This window comes from Vombatus ursinus, unplaced genomic scaffold, assembly GCF_900497805.2.
Source record: "Vombatus ursinus unplaced genomic scaffold, bare-nosed wombat genome assembly UNPS02000582.1, whole genome shotgun sequence".
NCBI classification, from domain to species: domain Eukaryota; kingdom Metazoa; phylum Chordata; class Mammalia; order Diprotodontia; family Vombatidae; genus Vombatus; species Vombatus ursinus.
This window is the reverse complement of record NW_020940360.1, coordinates 27215082-27242119: the sequence shown is the minus strand read 5'-3', so window position 1 is coordinate 27242119 and position 27038 is coordinate 27215082.

Sequence of the window (27038 nt, the reverse complement as noted above, 5' to 3'; positions counted from 1 at the left end):
GCCATTTCCTTCTCCAGATGAGGAAATTAAAGCAAACAAGGTTAAATGACTTGCCCAGAGTCACACAGTTAATAAGTGTCTGAGGATGTATTTGAATTCAGGAAGATAAGTTCTATGGCAGAATGGCAGAATCAGGATTTAAACTCATCAAGTGAAAATCCAGTACTCTTTCCAATGTATCAAAATGCTTTCCTGTTTCCAAAGGCTGTCACCATTTTGCCATGCTACTTCTTAGCTTGATGTTCTTCTCAGGGATGATGAGGAAAACAATACCCTGCATCTAGTCACACAGACCAATTTTCAATTCTGGACATTCTCACCACCATCCCACAACCACAACTTAAAATAAAAAAACCAGGTTTCTAATTTCATTTGTATAGGATGAAACTACTTCAGTTCAGACCAGCAATTATTCTACAGCTTATAGATTTAAAGAGTTGTCTGTAGCACAGAGTTTAAATGATTTGCCATGGGTCATTTGTCTAGCACGTATCCAAAAAAGGATATGGTCTATTAACATGCAAAACCAGGTGTATAATATTTGTGATCATACTATTAGTAAATACAAATATAAAATCAAGTCACTGTATTTCTTCTTGAGAAATGACAGAAATGAGCTCTTGCTTTCATTTTAAATTTCTCATTAATTTACACTATCATTTTGCTAAAATTTCAAATTCCATCTTCAGGTCTGTCATTTTGGAAGTATGCACATTTCTCAACTATTGGTTCCTTCCAGAAACTTAATGGGTGTAGGTGAATGAAAAGGTTTGGCCACAAGGAACTGTAGGGGTGGTGTAGCCTAGTGGTTCTGAATAAAAGAAAAAGCCACCATTCCATTCCTAGAACCTGATAACTTCAGAGCTGTTGTAGGACAAGTCTAACTCAAACCAATCCAGTAATTCAGGACTAGAATGCAATGAGATGCGCATAAACCATAAAATACTCTGATTAAGGTGGACATATTTCTTTTCTACTATTTACATGTCACAATGAGGAGTACATTGCCTTGCACAGGCATGGGAATTTCTTCAAGTCTTGACTTCTTATACTTGAAATGTCTCCATACTTGAAAGGGCCCATGGGCAGAAGAGAAAAGGTGGCAAAGTGGTGGTTGGCTAATGAAGTTATGATTGTATTCTTATACGTTTTGCCATATTGGAAAGGTTTGGGGTATGGTCTTGGCAACAATCTCAACTTCTGAAGATCTGCCCAGCTAAGTAAAGAGAGAGACATCACCAGGAGTCTGGCTGTTTAGTAATGAATTTTATGGTCATAGCCACCTATTAAACAGAGAAAATTATAAATTGTCCTGGGCTATATAACCTCCATTAGCTTCTGCCAATGGTGGTGGCAGATTGGAGAAAAAAGGGACAAAGATGGTAAGGAATCACAAATTTTTTTAGATATCTATACATAGAACATACTTCCATACTATCATTTAACAGCAATTTCCTTTCATCTTCTAGTTTCATTTACATTGCAAATCTCAATACTGATATGATTCAGTTCCTCCATCAATATGACCACTCACAGGTCATAGAATAGGATGTCTATTTATTGAATATCTAAAAATATAGAATACAAAACATAGTCTCTGAATAAAGTTGTAGATCTTCCAAAGGGCAATGGAGACACAAATTATGGGCATGAATAAGATTCACCTTATTGCCAAAGATGGATTGCATGGTAAACATTACATTAACAATATTATTGGGAGGTGTAGGTCTGGAAAAGGAAGTGGGACAAACTCATAATAAGAGAGAGATATGGAGAAGACATGAACAATCATACTACACTCCTTTCACTGGAAAGGTGGGGAACTGTGAATGTGTAATGTTGTATATAATATTAGATCTGGTCACTTTGCCAGTTGGTTTTGCCTAACTGTTTTTCTTTATAACATAGAGTAGGTTTATGAGGGAAAGTTGGAGGGGTTTGTTCTGAAGTAATTGTGACATAAAAACAAACAGCAACAAGAAAAATTTTAAAAGAAATAGATTTATTTTTCATTTTCACCTGATTAAGATAAATGGCAGGGAGAAAGAAGAGGAAAGGAAAAAGAGCTAAATGATAAGTAATCCATATAATATCAAAGGATCTAGAAAAGGAACCTCAGACATTAAGTGAATTCTCTGTGGATGATTTAAAGCAGGAGTCAGCAAACTTTTTCTATAAAAGGTCAGATAGTAAATATTTTAGCCTTTATGAGCAAAGAGGGAAAATCAAAGATGTTACTTAAGTACTCACATAATAAAAGAGAAAACAAGTCTCCACAAATTTTTATTGATGAAAATAAAAATAAAATAATAATAATTTAGTACACTTTTTTGTAGTGCAGGTCTACTAATAAGAAAAATGAAATTCCTTTTAGAGGAAGGGATAACACTTTACTTAATTTAGGTTCAAAGTTAGTATTACCTATCATCAAATGATTACAAATATTCATCTGTCTATTCTGATCTAGAATGAGATTTTATGTATTTCATCTTTGAAAATGTCTTTTCACCCAAATAGGAACAGCCAAATGCTAATATCAATTTATGAACATATTATTTTTATTTAGCCAAAAGGCTAATAGTCAAACAAGTTTATTTCCATATTTCTTTGACTGCTGCAAACATGATTTAATTAACTCATCATTGGTAAATGACTTTCACTGCCTGGTTAACAAATGAACCAAATCAAAACTTACTTTGATTTCAGCCTCTTTTTCACTTTTTATTTTTCTCAAGAAATTCTACTGTTATAAGACATTTCATTTTACACTTTCTAATTTTTCTGACCATTGCTTTCCTGTGACTTAGAAATATTGTGATGAATGTTTAATGTGTTAATGCTGATATTTTGACACACCCATAGTGTCATTGCATAATAAATACAGTGCTCTGTAAGCTAATCCAATAACAAAATAATGCACACTACATTGTACCTTAAAAGTGCAACATTTGAAGTCCACTTTTCTCTTCTTTTCTTGTTTCAACATAATGAGTATGCACTGGTAATTAAAAAACAAAACAACATGGCACAGTTATACTCATGACACTTGAAATGGTGCTAAGTCAGAACTGTGTTGCTGCAATTTGTAGTGCACCAAGGAGCAATGTAAAATTCTAAGAGTACCATAGACACTCTTTGTTCACAATTACTCAATTCAGCAACTGTAGCATAAAAGTAGCCATAAGCAACATGTAAATGAATGAGCATGGCTGTGTTCCAATAAAACTTTATTTATGGACACTAAAATTTGAATTTCATATAATTTTCATGTGTCACAAAATATTATTCTTATTTTCATTTTTTTCCAACCATTTAAAAATATATTTTAAAAAAACATCCTTAACTCATGGATAGATTGTACAAAAACAGGCAGTGGGCCAGATCTGGTAGTGGGCCAGAGTTTGTCAATCCCTGATTTACAAGAAGAAGAAAAAAAAGAACAAGATTTGGACAGGGCAAAGTGGGGTAGATAAGTTGAGATCTTCATCCTTATAGTGATCACATTGATAAAGTAACCCAACAAAGTCACAGAGAAGTTTATACAATAGTGTTAGAAAGCATGACCTGCTACTGATTACTGCCCCTCTTAGCTGTGGGTCATTTGGCCAAAGTTCCTTTATGGTTTGAGTTTCATGTTCCTTCTCTGAGGCTAAAAGCTTTAGTCTCTAGTTTGGAGGAATGTTTTCTTGTCACTTGTATTCTTAAAAGAACAGGATAGGTTCATTTGTGTAACCACACTTATCTGTTTACTTGTGCTATTGAGTGTCTGAGGTTCTTTATATTAATTGTCTATGATGTTAAAGTTAATTGTCTATGATGAGCTCTGAGTCCCAGACTCTTGTCTGAAACTCAATGATTGGAGACCCACCTTGATTGAATAATAGAAAAAAAGAGGAGGATCAGCCAACAATGATAAAGAGAGAAAGCATAGAGAAGAGGAGTGGGTAACATACAGAGTTTTGGAGAATCCCTACATTTAAAAGGTAGGGGAAATGAGAAAGACTAGTTATTGAAAAATAAAGAACAGAATGATACAGTGGAAGGACCTGGCTTCAACTCTTCTCTCTAGGGGAATTTGAACAGAATTTAAAAGAGCCAAATTTCTTAATTTAAGTAAATTTATAGATATCTAGGATCATCTGCAAAATTTCTTTAAAAGTTAATTTATGCAATTTACGAGTTTCCTCAGAAAAATCTGAAATGTAGCTGTCATAATAACTTCCCTAGTTCTTGGTTCTACAGATGGTCATTAGAATTTTCAGAAGTAAAAAAAATAAGTGTACTATTAAGATACATAAAACAACAAAAAGAATATAACTCAAAATGAACATTAATATGAATATCATAACAAGAATTTTCTGAACTTTGAGATGGTGTGACAATGAGCTTTCTGAACTGTATGGTCCAGTTAGAGGCAGAGTACTGAATATGACTATGCCAATATTGTGGATAGGGAAGTGTGGAATTCTTGCCCCAAGCTCTCAATACCTTCTTCCTTTAAATCCATCATTCCTTGATATTATGAAAGCACAAATTCACTAAATATTTAAATTGTCTGTCTTTTCTTTGCCATTTCTATTTGTTATTGTTGGTAAGTTACATGCATAGGGTACTCTAAGTTTCAAAAGGAATTTATAACACTTCTATGAGGTAGGTAGCACATGTATTATTAGCCCTATTTTACAGACCAAAAATTGAAATTCTGATAGGCTAAGTGACTTGCCCATGGTTAAGAGACACTAGTAAGTGTCTAAGCCAGGATTTGAACTTGGGTCTCCTGACACTATCATACCTTTTTGTATGTCGGAGCAGTCCCTTTACCCCATATATCTTTCAGTCAGCACATATTTATTGATTGCTCCTCTCCTATGCCAGTCTTCTCCCATAGTAATATTTTCCTATAGAAAGAATGGCCAAATTACAAGATGGCATCTATAATCAGACTTCAGGGTCACTGAAGAAATGGAGACATTCTGGTTATCTTTAAGGCTATCCTTAGGGAGGATATGGATCAGAAACAAATCATATCATGTTCTCCTGACTCTCTATGTAACCACATCCAACTTCCTACCTAACTTCACCCAAAGCTCATATGTACAGGTGGAGTTAGGTTAAAATCTGTATCAAGGGCAGTCTTGAAGAGAAAAAGAAGTCACAAATCTGCAGCCTAAGAGGTGGGGAGAGACAAGGATCTTGGTTTGCTTTATTGACATAGTCATAATGTTAGGGGGTAGGGCAGGGGAACCTGCAGCCTCAAGGTCACTTGCAGCCCTTTAAGTCCTCAAGTGTGGCCCTTTGACTGAACCTAAACTTCACAGAACAAAAGGCCGCAGGCTCCCCACCTGTAGGATTGGGGATGGGGGGGGAGGTGGACAGAAGAATAGGTTGTAGACCAGTTGTAAATATAAGCACCACAGGTCTATTTTACTACCATCTGACAGAAAAACATCCTTCTCTCTCACCAAATGCCTCTCTCTTCTTCCACCATTAAGCTGCTTGTCAGTCACTAACAGCTGCTATGTGGGCTGTTCAAGGAACACTAGCACCTCTAGTGTGAAGGCTTACCAAGCCTTTTTCAGGGCTGCTCATCCACCTTTGGTGTCCACTTGGCACTCACTTTCACCTGTGGCTCCAAAAAGTTGTAGTATGTAGTGGCCACACTCCCGTAAAATTGTCTTAGCAAATGGGCTAAACCAGGTTGAGAGTAACCAATAGGCCTCAAATCTGTCAATGAGTTAGGGGATGTCTACCCCAAGCACATGAAGACTTCCCCCAGCAGAATGGTTGGACAAAAACAATTTGTTCCAATGGCCATGAAGGTGGCAGAAGTAGGAGCTGTGGAGTTTGGTCAGGCGGCAAAGATACCAAGGTCATTCACTGTATCCCAGGCCATCATCAGTTGTCTTGACTTTATTTTTGCTACTGGACTTCAGTGAGCCTGAAAGAGAGTGAGACTGATGACTTTGTACAACTCTGCCTCACTTAAATCCAATTTATATGTTAGTCAAGATATCACGCTGTGACATTATTGGTCCTCTTCAAAAACTAAGTATAAACAACAACAACAACAGAAATGGAAGCATTCATAAAATAAGAAGTCAAAGTTTTGGTTTATTATGCCTAGCTAGTCATTATAATCATAAATTAGTTTTGGTTTCATCAGTCAAATGTAAGTTTCCTGAAGCCAAGGACTTATTTTATTTGGGACTTTGATTCCCTAGTACCTTGTTTAATAGTGTCAAATAAATATTTGTGGAAGAGAAATGAAATGAATAGAAATGAATGAAACCACATGAAATCATAGCAACCAGGGTTGGAAGTAGTCAAAATGTGGTTCATCAGGATGGACACATTCCTGTGCTTTCAGTAACTTGTTCTATGACAGTCATCTTTACATACAGTTGCAAAGCCTATATGTCTCCTTAAAGACATCATAATATCCATTCATGACACTGCTATTGCCACCATATTCAAAGGAAGAATGGGGCTGCAAAAGATGTGTGCAAATGCTTGCATGTGATTTAAATCCTGTCTCAGACACTTACTAACTGTGTAATCCTGGCAAGTCACTTAATTCCCCGCAACCTTGGTTTCCTAGTAAAATGAAGATAATAACAAAATCTACCTCACAGTGTTATTGCAAGGATCAAATGAGGTCACAGTGTTTTTGTGAGGATCAAATGAGATATCTGTGTAACCTTAGGTCACTATGTTAGGCACTTGTCTTATAAGGAAGATTTTAAAAGGTCCCAAGTTCTTAGTAATTCTGCCCTTGAAAGTATAGTCATGAAACCTATGAATGGTCAAAGACTCTTAAGCAATGGGTTGGGATCTCAGGCCTACATAATGGAAGATCATTTTCTCCTGTATGGCTCCCAGAGCCATCTCCCACACTCATGCCACAAACAACAGGACACAAGCAAATGCAAGGATAGGGTCAACTACAGATGTTGATGAGAAATAACATTAGATCAGTCAGATGTAGTTTTAATGTCATTTCCTTTCCTCTCATTCTCTTCTTAACTCTCTGCAATATGGCTTCTGACCTCATCATGTAATTGAAATTGCTCTCTCATAAGTTACCAATGGTCTCTCAATTATCAAGTCTAATGGCTTTTTCTCAAGCCTCATCCTTCTTTGACCTCTCTTTGCCCTCTGACATTGTCAATCACCCACTTTAACACCCCCTTCTCTGGAGGTTTTCATGACCCTACTTTATTTTGCTTGATCTTTTTCCAAGTCATGCCTATTAACCATCAGTGTCCCACAGGCTCTGTCTTGGACCTTTTCTCTTCTCTCCCTATAACTGTTTATTTGGTGATCTCATCAGCTACCATGAATTTAACTGTCATCTCTGTGTAGGTGACTTTCAAATCCTTTTGTCCAGCCTCAACTTTTCTCCTGACCTACAATTTCACATGTATTACTGCCTCTTGGGCATTTCACATTGGATGTCCCACAGACATCTTAAGCTCAACATGTCTAAAACTGATCACATTTATTTCACCCTCAAGCCCTAACCTCTTTCTAAATTTCCTGCTACCATCTAGTTAATCATTGGCTTACCAATCAACAAGGTTCACAACTTGGGTGTCATTCTCAAATTCTCAATCTCTCTCCACCTCCATATCCAATCTGTTGCCAAGTCTTTTTCATAACACCTACCTTCATAACATCTCTTATATGTGCCCTCCTCTTTTGTCACCATACTGATGCAGGCCCCTATCACTCATGCTGGATTATTGCAATAACTCACTGGTTGGTCTCCCTGCTTCAAGTCTCTCTCCACTGCAGTCCAACTTCCACTCAACTATCAAATTAGTCTTCCTAAAGTACAGATCTAACCATGTCACCACCTCCCCATCCAGTCAATGTCATCAGTAGATCCCTATAACGGCTCCTAATGTGGGAATCTACAAAAGATTTTTCCCCTTTGTATGTGGGGATGGAAAATAAGTATGTTCTTATCCCAAAATCTTAAATCTTTATGCTTGTCTAATACAAGGTTATGTTTATTTGCTGCTGTAAATTGTATGTCTTCTCTATTCCATTGATCTGCCTTTCTATTTCTTAGCTAATACCAGTTAGTTTTGATAATTACTTCCTTATAATTTAAGATCTGGTACTGCTAAACCTCCTTTCTTTACCTTTTTGGCTGAACAAACTGTGGTATATAATTGTGATGGAATACTACTGTGCTATAAGAAATGATGAGCTCAATTATCTTATAAAAACATGGAAAGACTTGCATGAAATAATGAAGAGTAAAATGAGTAGAATCAAGAGAACATTGTATATAGCAATGTTATTTTAAGAATGACTTTGAGCAAATAAGTTATTTTGACTACTATAAATACCCAAATTAACTACAAAGAACATATGAAGAAAGATGCTATTTGCATCCAGAGAAAGATCTGATAAATAGAAGTATGTATAGAATATTTCATACATATGTGTATATGTGTATGTATATACTTATATACCCATTTGTATCTAATGGAAGTCATCTCTGGGGGGTGGAGGGAGGGAAAAAAGAATTTACATGATAATTTTGTTGTATATTTGAAAGGAATAGCAAGTTACACATAGTAGATTTATAGTTTCATATCATCTTTTTTATTGTATTATATTATGGAAATATTTCCATGGAAATACATTTTTTCCATAAATTTAAAAAAAGAAAAAATAATTATGTTACTTGATGTTCCTTGGCTATTCACTATTCTGTCCTAATTAAATGTTTTGCTATTTGGTTTATGGTTTCTATCTGCTCTGTTGGTAGGGAAAGTACTAGATTGAGGATTAGAGTCATATTTACTTCATTGTGCCTAACAAGGAGCTATGAAGGTAAGTGGGATCCTTGATAAATGACAATATTCCTGATGAGTGTTCATCCAGTCAGTCAATAAACATTTATCAAGTGCCTACTATGAACTAGGAACTGTACTAAGCAGAAGAGAGATATACTAATAAAAACAATGATAGTCTCTACCCTCAAGTAGCTTATAATCAAATGTGGACAGACAGCACATAAAAGGAAGCTGAAAATTGGGGTGGGAAGGGAAAGGGCATGATGTAGAAGCCCAAAGAAGTCCCAAAGCAGTGTTGATGGTGGATAATTAGGAGAAGACTATGCTCAGCCCCCTCTTTAAATAGAGGCCTTGGAGGTTATCGCCCTACTTTCTAGTCAGAGGTTCTAATAAGAGGGGCAGAAGGTACTGAGGATATGTGAGCACCAGGCAGATTCAATCTTGCAGAATAATGAGATTTCCAAATGATGATCTTCCTATAGAAGGAAGATATGGAAAGGTCTCAAAAAGCAGTGTAGTTGGTGGAAAATGGGGAGAAGACTATGCAAAGCTGTAATTTAGAGCTAAAAGGGACCTTCCAGATTATCTAACCCAACTTACTCTTGTTGGATTAAATGACCTCTGAGGTTTCTTCCAATTTTGGATCTAAATCCTTTGACTAAACTTAATGCTATTTCCACTGCATAAGGTTGCCTCTCCCTCTGCTTTCATCATCATCCCATCCACTGCTGGGCCATGGACTTGTCCTGAAGTGATTTTTCTCTTACGCCTAACCATTATGTTGTCCTTCAAACTCATTGACAGTAATTTTAGTGGAATGCTAATTCATACAAGTAAAAATATGAAAATCATCTTATATTTCATTGAGAGGCATAGTGTCCAAATAGGAGATGATAGTTCAGTTGTATTCTGGTCACTGTGTTCAGTTCTAAGATTCACATCTCAGGAAGTGACAAACTGGTGTGTATATCCAAAGGAGATGAGTTAGAATGGTGAGTGGAGAATATGTCTGTAAAATGAAGATGATAATAAAAGCACCAGTCTCACTGGATTGTTATGATAATAAAATGATAAAAAGGGGCTGAAAAACAGGGCATAGTAGGAGATATGACATGAGGGCATGGTGAAAGAGTCTAGAGAATGAAAAATGACTGTTCTTGGGCCCTTCCTCAAAATGAAGGTTCTAGGAAGTGCTTACCAATAGGAGAAGTGGGTTACAGAAGCAGAGGAAGAAGGAAGCTGAGTCATGGAGGTGGAGTCCAAAGAATGAAAATGATCTGTTGAAGGAACTGGAGTTATTCAGCCTACAGAAGAAAGGACTTAGTTGGGGCCATACTTGAGAGTCATCTTCAAGTATTTGAAGAACTCTCTGGTGGGAGAAAGATTAGGTTTATTCTTTCTTACCCCAGAGAGTAGAACTGGGGATAATGGATAAAAGATGTAGAGAGGCAGATTTAGGCTCAATATTGGGGTGGGGGGACCTTTCTAAAAATTAAAGGAAGCCTTAAGTGTAGTAGGCTGCCTTGGTAGCTAGGGATTTTCCAATACCCAGCGGTTAGAGAAGGCTATTCTTCTGTACATACTGGTTATACTAGATGGTCCCTAGAGTCCCTTCAAACACTGAGGTTCTATGATTGTGTGGAGGGAAGAAAACATATCTTTTTCATCAGAACTGCTGTTGATTCACACCTCTGTGCTTTCCTTTCTCTGCTTACACTTTAAACAAACAAGCTAGTTGCCTGTTTACCTAACAGAGCAGTATCTGACAAATACAAATAATCCCAGCACAGTAATCCATAATATCACTAACAGATATTAACTGCATAACTTATATACTCCCATAAAATTGGACAATATGAATCCCAGAGCTAACTCCTTAACAACCCCAGAATTTAATGGGACTTTTTGTTAATCACTTAAGGGTTTCTTTTCAAGATCTCAAACTAGTGAAAATAGGGACTGCTTTTCTAAGCATACTTTTAAGACATAGTAATTGTATGGAAATGTGAATTAAAACATTTACAAAACATATCTTAAGAGTGTATCAGCACCCAAGTTTTGGTTCAGAAACTCAGTATAGAATACTCCTTCCTTGCTACATCCTAACATTTCCTTAACTTACTTTGTCCAAGCAAAATTTTGCATAATAATATCATTTCAAACATTTTTAAGAGAAAAAAATTAAATAGCCCCATTCCTCCAGGTTTTAGCCAGATATTTATTAAGTTCAAGATATACATATATTTATAATGGTTAAAGAATACTAGCAGCTGGAAAAGACAATTAGTAAAGAAATTAATTAGGATTTTATTTACACTTCCATTGGGACATAAAAACACAAGAAGATTTGGGATGACTTTCTAAGAATGAAAGTTGCAGAACAGTTGTCAATTTGCATTACTAAAGAGAGGTTTCTGACCAATGAAATCACAGTTCCAGAAGAAAAAGAAAAAAGTATATTTTAGTTTAAACTGGGCTTGACCCTCATATGGGGTCGGGATCCATAGTTTAAGAAGTGTTGAGGGGTCTCAAATGGAAAATGTTTAAGAAGCCCTGCAGTCTAGGTCTTGAAGTAGGTACAGAAAATAATGTTGACTGAGCTTGACTGCCATCTACAAAATGCAAACTTGTTTCCTTTATTAATGGTGATTAATGACCTGTAATCAAGGAACAATCTGTTATACAAACAAACAATTAGCTCATTTGCTTGATGTGTAAGCAGGGGTTAATTCAAAATTTTCTAATTCTTCTTCCCTTGTGATATTCTTTTAATAGCATGTACATTTATTAAATTGACTATGGAACTCTTAAAATAAAACGGCTTTACTCACTCATGTTTTCAAGGGCTGAGCAGACCAACATTTCTGAAATAAGGAACTACTGACCTTCATTTATTGAGCAGGGAATAATTGATCTTCCCTTCATTTATTAAATTATTATACTCTCTTTTTATTATCATAACCTAGAGGGATAAAATGGAGACAGTTGTTTTATTTTGGGGTTTTTTTTGGGGGGGGAATGGAGTGAGAAGAGCAAAGTGGGGGAGGGTGGGAAGGATGGCAAAGATGACTGATGTTGAGAAGGCAACTGAATGGTTCAGATTACAGAGTCCCATCATTGCTAATACCTGCCCTGAGCTTACTTTCTCTCATGTTTGTTTCTAAACTGTTGAATTAAGATCATGAGCAGTCTTGGCAGCAATGATCCCAAACTACATTCTGCTTAGTCTCCAGTATAGCTGGAGATCATTACATTTTTTTTTTATCAAATCTACAAGAATAATAGCAGAAACAACTGCACTGTGAATTTTGCCTCAAATACCCTAGTCAACCAAATATAAAACTGGCATATGGCACAGGAGCATGCTACAGATGGCTCAACAGCAGCAATGCACATCTGGCACATGGTTGTTTGATTCTGTATTTGCCAACTAACCAGATGACTCTTTTTGGAGGAAAGCCCAATAACAGAAATGAACTAATCTTCCCTCACAGGCTCCATACTTTAGCCACTCCTCTCACCCGCATCCATCTGCCCTGTTTCATTCTTGGAATCCCCTACCATTCTTTGCAGCAAAATCAGAGAGTATTTTGCTTTTGTTAAATGGTAAATAGTACCCAGTGCCTCTGATTTAACAGCCACTGTGACTGTTCTGAATATTTGATAGTAGCTCATTTGATATACTGTAAAGAAGGAAGACTGTTGCAACTATTCTACCATAGTTAGAATATGCTGGTAGGAATCACAGGGAGTAACTTTTTTTTTTCCAAAAGATTTTCAATTGCATATTACCCTCTTCACCCCTAACTCAGCTCTGGGCAAAAGCACTCCCCAGAGTAAGATGAAAGGAAATCATTGTCTGGCTCTGTTTTCAAATCAATTTATCTTCTATTTAAGTGTTTCAAAAATATTCTGGAAAGAGGAGGGCATACTTCCTTTAAGGGTGAGCAATTTGTATCATAGATCAGTATCAACCACCAGGCTACAAAACTTTTAGGAACCTGAAATTCTTTAATAGAGAAATCAATTGTATATAAGTTTTAAACTACCTGATGGGTGGGAGAACTGGAGAAATTTAGAAATTGGTTTTCATTGATTAAAAAAAAATACCATCACTCAGCTTTAACACATGCCAGTGGTTTCATGCTACAATTTGTTTTCTCCTCCTTCATGTTAGTTCATAAAGAAAAGTAGAATCAAGGGAGTTGAAAGAACCAGTGAACTTTCTGTAGAAAAGTTAATAAAAGGACCCTAAAGGTCCATCCTATTAGATAAATTAAATAATAAATGGAAGTTTTTTGCAAGGCTTTTGAGTTAAACAATCTTGAAGCCCTAAGTGTTGGATATTTGTGACAGAAGGACTTTAAATGATTAAAAAAGATTCAAGATGGCCTAAGAAGCTATTCTTTACCAATGACTGAAGAAAAGGAGAGTTAGATAAGCGATGACTGATAACAGTTTGTTATGGGAAAACCAAGTTCATATAATAGGTAACTGCTGCCAAATAATGCCATCAACAATGCAGAAATTTTAAAGGTTATAACCTAGGCTTTATTATGCTTAAGCACAGATTTCAGATTTAGGAAAATAGCCCTGGACACTGATTTGGGCTTCAGAAAGTGACTTTGTTGGGGAAATTACATCAGAGAAACAATTTTTTTAACCTATAGTAATCATTATGGCTATAAATATCAAGCAAACTTAAAAAGAATCATAGTCTCATACATTCACTAGGGAAACAGACCTAGTTAAACAGATTCTATGGATAAACTATGTCAGGTTACAGATTAAACTACATTTAGAGGACTCAAAATGAGATGATTTGGAGGGTAGATTTACATGCCTCAAACATAAGTACAGGGATAAAATCGGTTGGAGTCCTTCCGCAAAAAGAGTTAGTAAATCCCTTGGGATGGTTTAAAAATTGTGTAGATGCTATATTCCCTTCTTCCTTTCTGTTGGTTTTTTATCTCAGTAATGTCAAAAGTCTTCCCTTAATACTATTATTCCATGTGCCAGGTTTTAGGCAGGTGAGATTAATATTAACAGGAGACAGGTTTCAGGAGTCAGGCAAATGTTCAGAAGAAATGGCCCTGAGCACCAAATAATAAAATCCAATGAAAGTAAATTTTAAAATTCCCATAGAAAGTTCAAGGTTAGTGTCAGAACCCAGAGTGGAGCTGCAGTAGGAGAGGCCAAATTTGGGAATGGCTGGAATCAGGAGTTGATGGAAATTCATAGAATTGGGTAAAGATTGTCAAGTCTGAACAAAAAACCAAAGATTGTTTAGTTAAAAACTAGACCAACAGAGATATAGTAATGTGAATCCAAAGGATAAATCTCAAACTAAGTGATTAATCCATAAAGCAAAAGATCAAATGGTGGCGAATATTATTAGCCAAAAAAATTATAAAAATAAAATCTTTGGTGGCTGTTTTTGGAAAGTAGTAGCTCTGATGAGGTCTAGAGGTTTAGGGGTGCTGGGACCCCAAAATCACAATATGCAGGTCCTGCCCAAAAGAATTCGACCCAAGCCTTCTTTCAGCCAGAGACAAGGTTTATTAAAGATCTGCCATATTAGCCAGACTCTGAAGGAATCTGAACATCTGTGAGCTATTAGCTAGATTGTAAGAATCTGACCACCTTAATGGAGACAAGATGAACCTTATATACAGGAAGAATATGGGAGGGATCTAGGAGTGGCCAAGTAGTCCACAGGGACTGTGAGGTAATAGAAGGCCAGAAACCTGGACCACATGGCCAAGGGAGAATGGATCCTAGATAGGATTAATGGTGGGAAGTGGCCAGGCCATAGGGAGGTAAGACAATGGAGGGCTAGGCTAGGTTAAGGGTAACAGAGAATTTGGGGATTGGGCATAGCCACAATTAAAGGCCAGTTGATGGGATTATGGCCTCAGGGGAATGCCAGAGACCTGCTTGATCAAGTGGGAGAATTCCAGAAGAATCCCTTAAACAAATGGGATCCAAATTCTTTTTGGGGTAAGTGGCAAAGGTCTCAGCCTGGGCCCATACCCCATCAGTTTTTTCTCACTATAGGTCATTACTTGGAAGTTATATTTCAATGATGATAAAAAGGGTATTCTGTTTAGGTATCATTTGGAATAGATGATCCCTAAGGTTTCTTCTAGATCTAAGATTCTGTGAAAAGAGTCTGACTGTGGACAAAATCCAGTGTGTACAACTGAGCAGGGCAAATGAGGTTATCCCAATAGAAGCACAAGCAGAAAGCAATCAGTGGACAACTAGATAGGCCATCAGCATTGCAAAAGTCCAACAAAAGGTGCTGAGCAACAAAAATCATAGAATCTAGTCCAGAGACTAGAAGGCCTGAGGTACCAAGCAGGAAATCTACTCACTGGAAGGCCTTTAGGGTGTAAGGCCAGAACTCAGTTGCTGAGGAACTAGAATAGTATTAGAAATAATAATTAATATTTATCTATCATCTTAAGGTTTAAAAAGCACTTTGCTTATGTTATTTCATTAAATCCTCATAACAACAATGTGATGTTGGTACTTCTCAGATATATGAGTAAAAAAACTGAGGTTCAGAGAGGTTAAGTGATTCGTCCATGGTCATCCAAAAGTTAGAATTAGAGGCAGGCTTTAAACTCAAATTTCTCCTTCTACATCATGTTGGTAACAAACCAACTCACAAGGGAGATGTAAAAAATACATGAAACTGTGAACTTCACTTATGTATGTTTTTGTTTTTTTTTTTAGTGAGGCAATTGGGGTTAAGTGACTTGCCCAGAGACACACAGCTAATGAGTGTTATGTGTCTGAGGCCAGATTTGAACTCAGGTCCTCCTGACTCCAGGACGGGTGCTCTATCCACTGTGCCACCTAGCTGCCCCCATATACATGTTTTTTTTAGAGAAGCACACACAACATGCACACATATCAACACATATATATACATACATATATATACAGAAAGAGAGACATAAACATATATACACAGACATAAAGATCAAAACAGACACAGACATAGACAAAGTTATAGACATCGACAAAAAGACATAAACATCATCATAAACATAGACATAGATACAGCGAGGCCTAAAAGTTTTAGTGCAGTTTTAAACTTTATTAGCTTAAAATTGCACTAAGACTTTTGGAACACTGTATATTAAATTTAAGGCAACAAAACTCTCCTTTTTGTGACCCCTTCAACTTTTTTCTTCTGTGCATTTTTAAAATGTTTTATATTTGCTCTTTTTTGGTTATATAATGGAGGAAATCACCACTACCACTACCACCACTACTACTACCACCACCACCACCTCCAATTTGCTCTAGCTAGACCATACCTCATTGGATCACGCATGACACTGAACTGTGCTCACCTGAGTTATTTGCAGTAGACCATAGGGGTTTTGGCTTAGTACTAAGATTTAGCAGTTTGGGATAAGGCAGAAATTCCTTGGTTCCAGTGATGGTGTAAGGTGGAAGTTCATTCTTGAAAAACATTAGCCACTGGCCCTCAAGAGCCACTGATTCAGTAGACTTTAAAAGGAGATACAACTTATGCTCTTGCTCTCTTCTTCCCCTCTCTGGAATGTGTAGTAGTGATGCCTCTCGAATAGAACTTCCTGTGGTCTCTCCCCACTCCCACCATCCCAGCACCAATTTTATCTCTCATGGCAGCTAGAATGTATTGCTTAGGTGAGCCTGAGAATAGACCTTGGGTCCTTGGCCATTTCTTATACTTTGTGTTTCTTTCCCTGGACTTGGGTGACCTAATAGCAATCTTGAGATACATGCCTTGGATGTGACCTTGTAATTTGAGGAAGTTAAGACCTCCTATCTCCTTTAATTGGAATTGACTGGCAGCAAGAACAGTTTCAGAAAATATAGCCTTCTTGGAGAAGACTATCCAAGGGAGTGTGAGCCCAAGATCTGACCTGTCTTGTTTGAAGGAGTTCTTCAGACAGTACAATGCCACAATAAAGATGAAATGCTGATTCAGTAGCTCTACTGGCTTATGTTGTAAGAATTAATCTCCTAGGAAAGTTATATATGCATATATATATGTATGTGTTAGTATGTATATATATAGATTAGTATATATGTACACATATACATATATGTTAATATGTTAACTATATAGGTTTTTTTAAGTTTTTGTTAATGTCTGCTTACGACATATATTTTGGGATTTGTTTTCTGTGGACAAAATAAATGTCTTATACCTACATCTACATTGTACATACCTGTATCTTCATTAATGTACAATGAATGTCTTATACCTACATCTACATTGTATATACCTGTATCTTCATTGTACATTAATTACCTTTCTAGGCTCTTTTAGAGGAGACCCTAGACATGAGACAAACCTAAGTTCAAATGACTTACAGCTCTGTGACAAGATCATAAAGAACTACAGGGATAGGCTAGGGACTAGATCTGTGATTTCATTCATATATGGAACCCCCAATAAGAAAAATCCTTCTACCAATTCAGGGCAGCACCTTCTCTGAAACTTACAGTCTTAGAGAGTTGCCTAGAGCATGGGAAGGATAAGTGACTTTCCAAAAAAAAAGCGTGGGGGTGAACCCAGGCCTTCCTGGTTCTGAGAATTGTTCTTATTCCACTATATCACAACTGTTCCCCAGAACCAACAAATGATGAGAAAAGGACCCTAACTCTTCATTTTAGAGTCTAAACTCCCCACAAGACTGTACCAGGTGTTAGTATGAGTCAAGAGCTGAGGTCCCTCAGTGAGAAAAAGGGAGCCAGCCAGATACCTAAGACAAGGTGGGCTTTCTCTATATGTATTTGTCACCGTGCAATAACCTAGGTCCACCTCCCCAAGTAAAAGCCCTGCCTTGTAATGAATATGTATAGTTCAACAAAATAAATCATTGTTTATGTCAGAATGCATAGCTCATGCTACATTTCTAATCTGTTAGAACTCTGATCAAGGCAACCAACAAAAGTGACTTCAGAGAAAAATAATTAACAATTATTTGGTGCTGTATACTAAGCCATAAGATAATGGAAAAAAGCTAGCCTCAGAGTCAGAAAAAAAACTGGGTTTAAGTTCCCCCCTTTGACAGATACTGGTCCTGTGACCCTGGCAAATCACTTAACATGTTAGTGCACTAAATCAATGGTGTCAAACTCAACTGTACATAAACTCTCTGTGGGCTACATATTGACTATTTTAAAATGTAGTGTTATCAAGATGGAAGCAGCTGAGCTTTCCCAATATTCCCCTCCAAAAAAACTTTAAAATAATGTCTCATATCAAATTTAGGAGATCAGAAGGAGATATCTATGACACTGGGATGGGGACTGGCCCAGAGCAGCAATATCAACTGAGGACCTTGGGGATGGCAACAGCAACAGCAGCAGCTTTTGGAGCTCTCAAATCAGACATGGTAAGGCAATTAGGCAATTAGTTAGAAAGAAACTACATGGGGCAGCTAGGTGGCACAGTGGATGGAGTACTAGCCCTGGAGTCAGGAGGACCTGAGTTCAAATATGGCCTCACACACTTGACATTTACTAGCTGTGTGACCCTGAGCAAGTCACTTAACCCCATTGCCTAGCCAAAAAAAAAAAAAAAGAATTAAAAAAACTAAAGAAAGAGACTATAGGAGACCTGTGTGCAAGTACTGATGTGGTATGGGCCCAATCTGAGACCTTTGTCCCTTACCCCAAAAGAATTTGGGTCCCATTTGTTTGAGGGGGAATGATGAGCCTTGGAACCCCCCCAACTCTCCTTGAGTTTTCTCCTTTTACCACATGGTAAAGTCTTTGGCATTCACCTGAGGCATCATCCCAGTAATCCTCTCAACTAGTCTTTCATTGTGGCTACACCTAATCTCCCAATTCCTTTGCCTCAGACCCAGCACAACCTTCATTGTCTATTACCTCCCAATGGCCCCTGCCCTACTTCCCACCATAGATCCTATCCAGACCCCATTCTACCTTCCAGTCACTCCCATCAAGATCCTCCCTAGACCTCCAGTCACCCAAAACCACTTGGCCCCTCCTAGATCCCTCCCCCAGTCTTTCTGTATATAAGATCCATCTTGCCTCCATTAAGAGGCTCAGATTCTTAAAATCTAGCCAATAGCTCACAAATGTTCAGATTCCTTAAGAGTCTGGCCAATATGGTAGATCTTTAATAAACCTTGTCTTCGGCTGAAAGAAGGCTTGGCTTGAATTCATTCGGGCAGGACCCACGTTTGCTATTTTGGGGTCACAACACCCTTAAACCTCTAAACTTCAACAGTACTAGCAGGACAGGGAGATGGCAACTCTTCACTCTTCGCAGATGACATAGAGAACCCTAGTGAATCAACTAAAAAACTATTCAAAACAATTAAGAACTTTAGCAAAGCTGCAGGATAGAAAATAAACACATAAATCATCAGCATTTCTATATATTACCAACAAAATCCAGCAGGAAGAGATAGAAAGAGAAATTCCATTTAAAATAACTGCAGATATTATAAAATATTTGGGAGTCTACCTGCCAAGACAAACCCAGGGACTATGTGAACATAATTACAAGACACTTTTAATACAAATAAAGACAGATCTAAATGCTTGGAGAAATATTAATTGCTCATGGGTAGGTCAAGCCACTATAATAAAAATGACAATTCTACCAAAATTAATTTACTTATTCAGTGCCATACTAATCAAACCCTATGATGTCAGGTTATAACCCTAAGCAATAGGTTAAGCAGTCATCACAAATGAGGAAATAGGCTCTATGGAAGCCTAAGTGACTTGTCCAAGGACACATAGCTAGCAAATGGCAGAATTCAACAAGTCAACAAGCATTTATTAAGTACCCACCATGTGCCAAGCACTGTGTATTGTACTGGAGATACAAAGAAAGGTAGGAGTAAAGAAGAAAGAGAAGAGAGGAGAGAAAAAATGAAAGGAAAAGAGAAAATAATTGATACTAAAATTCAAATTTTCACATTCCTTGTTCTTTCCACCATAGCTAATGTATATTCTCACATGCATGAGAAAAGGTATATTTCAGAATATTCTAGACCCAAACCATTTATTCTTTTTACATGCCCTTTTCTATATGGTGTACAAAGGAACAGATCAAGTGAGTAAATCAAACCTTGGCAGTTTGGTTTGCTTTCTACCTAAATGCTTCCCTTAAGGCATGGCAGCTATGCAACCTACTAGTGGTGAAATTCTCCCAACTGCAGGTGATTAACATCAAAATCAGGGTTCTTTCTCAGACCTAGTTACAAAGACTCAAATATAAGAACTCATTTGCATATCCTTCTAGAATGTTTTGAAAGTCTGCTAATAGTCATTATCTAATTATTAATAACCATTAATTTATATATGACACTAAGGCATACAACAGTTCTGTTCATATATTATTATCCCCATTTTACAAGTGAGAAAAATGAGATTTGGATAAGTTTAGTGACTTGCCCAGAGAACACTAGGAAATGAACAAGCCATGACTGTAACCGAAGTCTCCTGGTGGCAAGCTTAGCACTTTATCTACAGTACCAGAATGCCTTGGGATGATGTATGGAGACACTAACCCAAATTGAATCTCATTCAAAAGTACACAAACACACTATTAAGGCACATCCTCACACACACACATGAATCTCTCCTTCTTTCTAACTTACTCTCTATCTCAACACAATTTCAAGTGTACTATTCCATTCAATTTTCTGTGTGGTTTATTCATTCCTATCCTAAAAGCATTGTCTATAGATTCTCCTACCACATCTCAATTCTATCAGTCAAACTCAGTTGTCTGAATCTGACTTTGTCCCCATGCCCAGACCCATGAATTGCATGAGACTGATCAGACACTATCGCTCTCAGCCTCTGACCAATTTTGCAAATGTCTCAAACTTTCCCCTCCAGAGATTCCCAAGCTTTCTCTGTGGACTTTTGCTTGTTATGCAAAACGATTTACCTAGTGAAATTATGAGATGCCCCTAACCTCTTCCACCTGCAGCCTGGCAATCCCTCTGCCTAACCCTTTTCACCTGTAGCTTGGCCAATCTGTCTGCCTAAGCCCTCCCACCTGTAGCCTGGCCATTCCCCCTGCCTTAGTATCTTATATAAACCCTGTCCTTGAGTACACCAGCACCTTGAGCTGTAACTTACTCAGATTAAAGACTTCAATTTTGCTATATTGGCTGTTTTCTTTTGAATTCAGGTTGACACTGGGAATGCTTTTCACTCTTCAATAGCAATACAGGAAGGATGACATAGCATCTATTCTATTGTTGATGGCCTGAATGAATGCCAAGGAGTAAAAACCCTAATCTTTTCCCTTTCGCTCCATTTTAGAACTTGCACCTCATAGGCTCATAGACATATCTAGATGGAATCATAAAATCCATCTAGTTCAACCCTCCCCTTCCTGATTTTACAGATGAGAAAAGTGGGGTTCAGAGAGGCTAAATGACTTGCCTGAGATCTCACATAAATGTCGGAAGTGGTATTTGAACCTTGTTCTTCCTCACGTCAAGTCCAACATTCTATCTACTATATGCATCTTTTGCTCTCAAAGACTAGCTTTCTTTCTTGGAAATGTGTTTACGAATATGAACATTTTAAAATATGTTTACTAATCAAACAATGTTTTCTCTTTTGTCCTCTGAGGAATGTCCAGTCTCTTTTCCTTTCTGATTGACCTGAATTTCAGTCCCTAGATTGCTTAGCACAGGCCTGCACAACATACAGCCCATGCACTGACTGCAGCCCACCAAAGGATTTTGCATGGCCCATGAAAAATGTAAGGTTGCCATTGCACACTCTCCTGTCTGTCACATGACCCACGTCAACCAACCATAGTCAGTCTGTTTTTAGTCTGCAGCCCGAAGAAGTTTAGTCTATTTTAATTTTGACTCCTACATAATGCCAAGTTATACAGGTCTGCCTTATTATCATCAACCTAGAGCTGAAAGCAACCTCAGAGATCATCTAGTTCAACCTCTTCATTTTATAGATAAGGAAAGTGAGGCACAAAGAACTGATGTGATTTACCAAAGGTCACATAAAAAATAAGTGGTAGACCTGGAATTTGAACCCAGGTCCCCTGGCCTCAAACCCTAGAGCTTCTTTTCCTATGACAATCTTTGCTTTACTTTCCATATATTATGTCTCATTTAATCCTCATAACAGCCCTTTGAGATAGATACTATAATATTGTTAATCCCCATTTCACAGATGAGAAAACTGAAGCTCAGAGAAATTACATAACTTCCCTATGGTCACATTTAATAAGTGTGAGAACTAGGTTCAAACCTAAGTGTTTTTCTCATGCAAAAAGGCAGTGAGAATAGGAATGGACATATGCATCTCTGTTCTCTAGCTACTGAGAAAATGTGTGAACCATGACCTTCCTGGAAGAGCACTGGTAGGCCCTTCTTCCTGGATGAAGCTGCAGATGGCATGACAAAGACAGTGCATTAAGGTACTATGGGTTGGCTTCAGGCCTTCACCCTCCAATGACTATTGCCTTCCTTGGGGAAACTGGTATTTCTCTCAGTTCACTGGTAGACTAGTTTGACCCAGTCTTACAGCTAGTCAAATATGCCACATTCTTTTGAAGGTCCTACTGGTTTTGTCCCTCTGATTCAAAACTGAAGTTTCACTGTTCATTTGGAAAATTGTCAAAGATGACAGAGAGGAATAGTAAATACTTGAAAGACAAAAACACTAAAATACTATTGGTGGAATTATGAATTAGTCCACCCTAAGAAAGTGAGTAAAATATCCATATTCTTTGACAGAGAGATCTTACTGTTAGAATTATGTTAAATGCCCATTGATTAGGGAAGGACTAAACATCTTGTGGTACATGAATGTATTGAAATATTGCTCTTTTAAGATTCAATTAATATAAAAATTTTAGAAAAGCATAAGAAGACATGAACTGATATGAAGTGAAGTAAGCAGAATTAGGAAGACAAATACACAGCAGCTACAACAATTTCCATGAAATCAGCAACATAACAATTGAAACTGAATGCCATGAATTAGTAATGACCAAGTTTGGCCCAAAAGAATAGGCATAAAGGAGCACACACTACCACTGTCCCCATAGGTGGAGGACTATGGATATGAAATACTGCATATAATGTCAGATTTTATTGATGTGTGTTTAGTTTTAGTTGATTTTTTCTCTTCTTTTTCTGCTTTATTATACCGGATGCCTTGGGGGCATGTGAATATATATTAATATAAAAACAAAATGTATAAAATTTCATTTAAAAAAATTATAACTTAGGTTGGCTGCAAAGTAAAGATATGAGAATGTAATTCCTTATTTTTTTTTTTGCAAAGGTGATGAATTAGTTTTTTTCTTTTAATTCATTGTGAAAGCAGTGGTTTTGGGGAGGGCAAGTGAGGATAGATGTGTTTTGTTAAAAACAAAAGAGATCAAAAACTAATTTTTAAAAAATCCTATCCCTCCAAGAATAATTCAGATCTGCTTATTTCACTCAATTTGTGGCTCTAAACCTAGGTCATCCAGCTCATTTTGTAGTATTTCCACATGCTTTTTCTCTGCCTATCTTTTTTTAATAAATGACTGAGAGGGTGTAAGGTGCTACAGAGATAAATACTAGCTATGGAGAAGTCAGAATGGCAAAGAAAAATTACAGTGCTTAAAGCTTTGTGAGGAGGGGTCTTCAAAGTAATTTCCACAAACATCCTTGAGAACTGCTGCCTCCACAAGTCTCAAAGGTTGAAGTCATTGTGAATGTTCTAGGGACAGCATATCTTAATGAGTTACAACAAATGTGCAAACCTTGAGTGTAAGAAGGTCTAGGGTCATGGCTCAGGAGCTAATTCCATGCCCAGTCCACACATCAAATCCGACGAACTTTAATTGGAGTTAGGAAAGACAAACAACTCTAGAACCTGGCTGTGAGTTGGTAATTTATGATGCACCCATGAAATAAAGGGATCCTTACCCCTGGGCAATGCAAAGGGCCAAATTTATGGCCATCAATTACTTTTGCCTGACAGTCAGGTCAGTTACTGGCCCTCAATGATTCATGTGCAGTGGGAGACAGGAGCAATAGCAAGGAAATAAACAGAGCTTCCATGGCTGCATAAAGGATCTGGGAGTGAAGGGAAGATGTAGTTAGGATCTGTCTAATAGTTCCTTCCCCATCCCCAACCCTGGCCATTGGGAAAAACCACGGCCTCAGTGCACTGGAAGAGACACTTTCTTTCCAAAATTCTGCTTGTAAGGAGACACATTGAATTTGATTCTCTTCTTTGAATGGGGGCAGAGAGTGGAAGAGAAGTTTTAAGTTACATTGGCTTGCTGGGTATTATGAGGAGGCTACACCGCCTATCTTTCAAAGTTTTCTTTTTCCTACGTAGAACTACACCTGAGAGGAGGGGGACATAGGCCACTTGCCAGAGGCGGTATGGTCTAGTAAAAATTTTACTAGACTCAGAGTCAAATCAAAGGCTAAAAGAAAACTGTTGACTATTCCTGGAAGCCATGACTCTGTTAAGTTAGTACAAGATTGCATCAGCTTTTTTGGCTACTGTATCACACTTCTGACTCACATGGAGCTTGTAGTCCTCGAAAATCCCCAGATATTGTTTTTCTAACAAACTGTACCTCTACCCTTCCTCCTCCCCTTTACTTGTGAAATTGGTTTTTTGAACCTAAGTATAGGATATTTATCTCCATGAAATCTCATCTTGTTAGATTTAGCCCAATATTCTAGTCCTTCAAGCTCTACAATCCATCTAAGATCCTATGTAGTAGCACTTAGCACAGAACCTAGCACATAGCAGGTGCTTGATATGTGTGTTGACTTGAATTGGTTGTCAAGATCTTTAGGGGTTTTGACTGTTATTCAATGCATTAACTATTTCTCCCCAATTTTTACTATCTACAAAATTGACAAGCACACCATCTATGATTCTATAACTTTATCCAAGCTATTAATTAAAAATGGCTAATGACACAAACAGATTCCTGGAATACTCCACTAGAGACTTCCTCCTGTCAAATTCATATTGAGGCAGACATTCAAAGAGTCTTTTTCTTTTTTGAGGCAATCACAGTTAGGTGACTTGTGAGTCACACTGCTAGTAAGTGTCTAAGGTCAGATTTAAACTTAGGTCCTCCTGTCTCCATGGCCAGTGCTGTATCTACTGTACCTCCTAGCACCCCTTCATTCAAAGAGTCTTGAATTCATCAAACTGCATTGACATGTGGTATACATCTGTCCAGTTTTTCAACCAGTTATACTGGGGAGAAAAGAGAAGGAAGAGATTTTTTCATCCAATGGAATGTGATCTCTTGAGAACAAAGATTGTTCCATTTTTACATTGGCATCCCTAGGGTCTACCACAGTGTCTTGCACATATAAAGCATTAATACATGCTTGTTGAATTAAGCTGAATGAAAAGAGTTAGAGACCCAAGATTCTTGGCAACATCCATGATGGGAGAGTAGAATAAGTTAACCAGCAGTGATGGTAAAAAAAAAAAAGTGGATATCTGAAGAGATGACTATCTGTTAGAACATGGGGTCAGACCAATGGATTCCAGAGGGGCTGAGACAATTTTAAGATTTTCCTAACCGAATACACTGGACAGAGAAAAAGAACTGAGACAGCATCAAACAACCTAACTCTGGGGACAGGTACAAAAGTAGGGGATGAGTCACACAGGAAAAGAGAAATTAAGGAAGAGCTAGATGCAAGCAGTTCTCTGTGAGAGTGCATGGAAGACTGGGTTTGACTGGAAAAACTTGAATCATTTGTAACTTTCCCCTTTGATTGTCATGGTAAAACACACTGCATTTTTTCCTATACTGCTCAGTAGTAAATACTCTAAAATATCTAAAATAAGGGTGGTAGACTGTTTCCAAGGACCAAGGAAACGGGAAATGTGGCATCCTCCTCTTCTCCAAGCTAATTTAGTACTTGGTATTCCTCATACAGGAGGCTTCATCTCCAGACTCCTGACATTTAAGCTGGCTGCCTCTGATGACTAGAATGCTCTCCTTCCTCATTTTTACCTCTTAGATTCTTTGACTTCCCTCAAGAGTCACCTGAAACACTATGTTCTATAGGAGGGAGGTCTTTACCAGTCCCTGACCTCTCCAGACACTAGTGCCTTCTCTTTAAAAGCTACCATTTTTTTTTACTCTGAATGTATATTACATGCCCCCATTTACATATATGTTGTCTATCCCATAACAATGTAAGCTTCTTACAGATATGACCTGTTTTTGCTTTATTTTTGTATCTCTAGCACATGGCACATCACAGTCACTGGAGATTTGAAAAAGAAAATTCTCCCAACCAAAATCTTTGGTACTGCAAAATAGTTCAAAATTAGAAATGGATATGAGTATATAAATGAAACTGTCATTAAAGAAGATGCATTATTACTTGATACATCACCACTGCACAATGAGGCCCATGATGCCTTTTCATCTGACTTAAAGTTGAAACCTCCTATGTATTGTCTTCTCCTATTAGTATGTGGGACTTCAGTAACTGTCTTTCTCTTTTCTTTGCATCCCCAGTATTTAGTACAGTACTTTTCACACAGTAATTAATAAAAAGCTTTTTTCACTCATTCAGAGTACATACCACATCGTAAACACTTAATACATGCTTATTGACTAATTGGGTTGAATATCCCATCTCTCTAAAGATGGGTTCTGATAATTGCTAGGAACATGTAAGGAGCATTTACAAGCCAATTCCAAGGACTCACTGACAGAAAAGAATACCATCATGGGAAGAGCAACTGAGTATGGCAATGTATCTTGGTTCATGGCACCTTGTCAAACTAGACCAAACTGTTTTCTGATTTCCTACAAGATAAATATCTTCTTCTCCCTTCAAATCTCACCATCCAACTCTTCCTTTCTTCACCTCTTCCCTTTTCATAGGCTCTTCCTCCTATTCTTTTTTTTTCCTAACTCATTTTGCTTCTTTCCCCTTACCATAATAGTTGTCAGTTTCTTTCATTTCTGCATCCCATTTTTCCTCTACTCTCTTAGTTTTATTTCTGCACATTAAACTCCCCACACTGAGTGATGAATAAAAAGCAAAAAATATAATTTAATGCCATCTTCTACACATATGTGTCAAAATAAATAATTTAAATATGTGTATGTATAAATCTTAATTTCTATTCTTAAACTTGGAAATGAATTTTATTATATGTATCTATGTTCTTTTCATCACTATTTGT